This window comes from Sinocyclocheilus rhinocerous, unplaced genomic scaffold (genome assembly GCF_001515625.1).
Source record: "Sinocyclocheilus rhinocerous isolate Xijiao unplaced genomic scaffold, SAMN03320098_v1.1 scaffold409, whole genome shotgun sequence".
NCBI lineage: Eukaryota > Metazoa > Chordata > Actinopteri > Cypriniformes > Cyprinidae > Sinocyclocheilus > Sinocyclocheilus rhinocerous.
Genome location: NW_015635191.1, coordinates 218,829 through 221,852, shown reverse-complemented (window position 1 = coordinate 221,852; position 3,024 = coordinate 218,829).

The window sequence follows — 3,024 nt, the reverse complement described above, 5'->3', positions numbered from 1 at the left end:
TGTTTCACCGCCGGAGCAGATGTAGACAAGAATGACTCTTAAGCGATTGAGGTGTTCTGTTGTTGGATTTAATAATGAACATAGCAGTCGTCATTTACTCCCGACATCTGAGCCGCTGAAGACGCAGTGGATTATGATCGTTTTTGAAGGGAATGCGCCCCTGATCTGCATGCGTCTATGTTCGCTCGAATCATTCATGATCCAGCCTCATCTACAGAAGTGAGTATAATGTTTTGTAATGAATCTTTGCAAATCGCCTTTCCTAATAATGTGCTAATTAGCAAGTTTCACGATGAATACAGCTAAAGTAAACAGTCTGTGAGAGCAGCTCGGAAGAGAGGGGCGGGGTCAGCAGAGCTCATTAACATTTAAAGGAAAATGCTACAAAACTGCGTGCTCTGAAAAGAGCTGTTTTTGACAGGGTAAAAAAGGTGTTTTTTACACTACCATTGAGAAATTTTAACCAAACTATGTTACAGACTTTTCATTAAGACCCTAAAGAATCATATCAACTTGTGGAAAATGGGCATCATATGACTCCTTTAAAGAAAAACATATCTGTTCAGTCTTTCTTCTGGCTGATGTTGTAGGTGATGCACCGGTCTAAAATCTCAGCTAATTAAAACCCTGCAGCATATCAGCCGAATGAAACCCACTACTTGATTCTCACTCATTTTGGGTGTTGATGCCAAATAATCGTGGAGCATGTCACACTTTCTCACTACATATGATGCATTTGGTAGCATTTTTGCTTGTGACAACAATTTGTGTGGTCAAGAAGTCTCGTAACGTCCCTTAATCAACAGAAAACCACCACAAACACGATTCCTGTCTGAATCTGAGCCAGATTACAACGGTTCGCTCAATTCTCAACCCATTTTCACAAATACGGATGATTTTGAAGATGATCTGATTTCCACCTTTTCTACTCCTTTGCAGATTGCAAGTTAAATTATAAATGTTTGAATATCTATTTTTCTCAAACTTTTGGCATTTGACTGTATTATTTAAAATGCATTAAAGCTAATACATATAAAATGTTCATTATTATTTTGTGAGAAAAAACTATGTGATGGAAAGTTGTTATGAATGTTTTTGAACTCAGCATCATCAAATTAGGTCATAAGTTTATAATTTTTTTGCAAACAAGTTGATTTTTTTTTTTTTGAAGTTTCAGCGCTGTGTAGTTAACGATGATGGTGAATTTTAATCTAATAAGGATTACAGCAATAAAAGGTCTGACTACATTCTGATAATTTAAGATATTAGTGCTGTAGTATTCTCTTTGAGTCTGATTCTCTTCTGTCACGTCTGGAAGGGTCTGCTGTTGTTGCATTGCTCATTGGCAGTGCAGATGTATTTTTGCTGTTTTGTAATCGTCTGTGCAATGCTTCTCTACATCTTAGAAACAACATGAATTTGATCTTCAAGCTCTTTCTTGTACAAGAAGCGGTGGCGTGATTGACGCTTGATTGCTGTGCTGATTAGTTAGTATCAGTATTCATCTTCCACATCAGATATGCTCACGGAGGTAATATTCATGATTAGTCCAAACCCTAAAATCACATCAGATCTTCAAACGAGCCGCGAGTGAGACGACAGACTCATCCACAGAGAGCAGTTCATGAAGCAGTGAACACGACTGTCTTGATGAATTACATGCACTTATTAATATCCAGATGACAGCCGAGCGCCATGCAGCATCTCACAAGCGTCTGCTGAAAGACCTGCATTCATGTTTCTAAATACAGGTGCATCTCAATAAATTAGAATGTCGTAGAAAAGTTCATTTATTTCAGTAATTCAACTCAAATTGTGAAACTCATGTATTAAATAAATTCAATGCACACAGACTGGCATACTTTCCAGAAGGCCAACAATTCATTAAAAATGTTTTTTTTTATTGGTCTTATGGAGTATTCTAATTTGTTGAGATAGTGAGTTGGTGGGTTTTTGTTAAATGTGAGCCAAAATCATCACAATTAAAAGAACCAAAGACTTAAACTACTTCAGTCTGTGTGCATTGAATTTATTTAATACACGAGTTTCACAATTTGAGTTGAATTACTGAAATAAATGAACTTTTCCACGACATTCTAATTTATTGAGATGCACCTGTATATTCTAAATATCATGAGAAATCACAATGAGATCTCTTTAGTATTTCATTTGTTTCTCAAGGACAGTCAGATTAAATGAAGAATTTTGTTTTATTAGCTAATATAACTATTGGTTATTTTAATATATTTTACAGTATATAATAGTATATTTTATGAATATTCTAATATTTAATATTGTATGTTAAAGTCGTTTTTATTTTCATTTCAATTTTAGTTAGTTCTAGTAATTTTGCTCTGTTTTCTTCAATTTTATTAATTTATGTTCTTATAAAAAAAATTCTTCTTATTCAGTTTTAGTTATTGTTGTACATGAAGTTACACTAGAAGAAGATGAGAAATGATGCTACAAGCTCTCTTTTAGTTCTTTTTTAATTTTAAGTAACAGTTGGTTTCTGGTTTAATTTTAGTTTTAGTTCATTTTAGACTTGCTGCAGGACTACTGTTGATTTATTCAGGTCAATTATATTTCTCAGCATTTCCTAATAAAGAAACACCTGAGCAATAACATCTCCTGTACATATTTCAGTGATGATTGATAATCAGTCGTTATGAGGTTGAAGGCAGGTGGAGATGGAACGAATGAATTATCAGCTAACGAGCGTCTCACCTGCGGCTCAGACTGAGGTGTGCAGACGATCTCAGATTCATTTTCATTATGTTTTAATTTGACAAACCATCTTCCTTTATTTTACAGGTTACAGGCTACATGATCAGAGGACAAAAAACACCATAAAAGCTATAAAAACTTTCATGTAACTCATGATATTCTTCATTTCTACAATATATATATATATACACACACACACTCAAACTCACACACACACACACACACACTCACTCACACACACACATACACACACACACACACTCACTCACTCACTCACTCACTCACACACTCACTCAC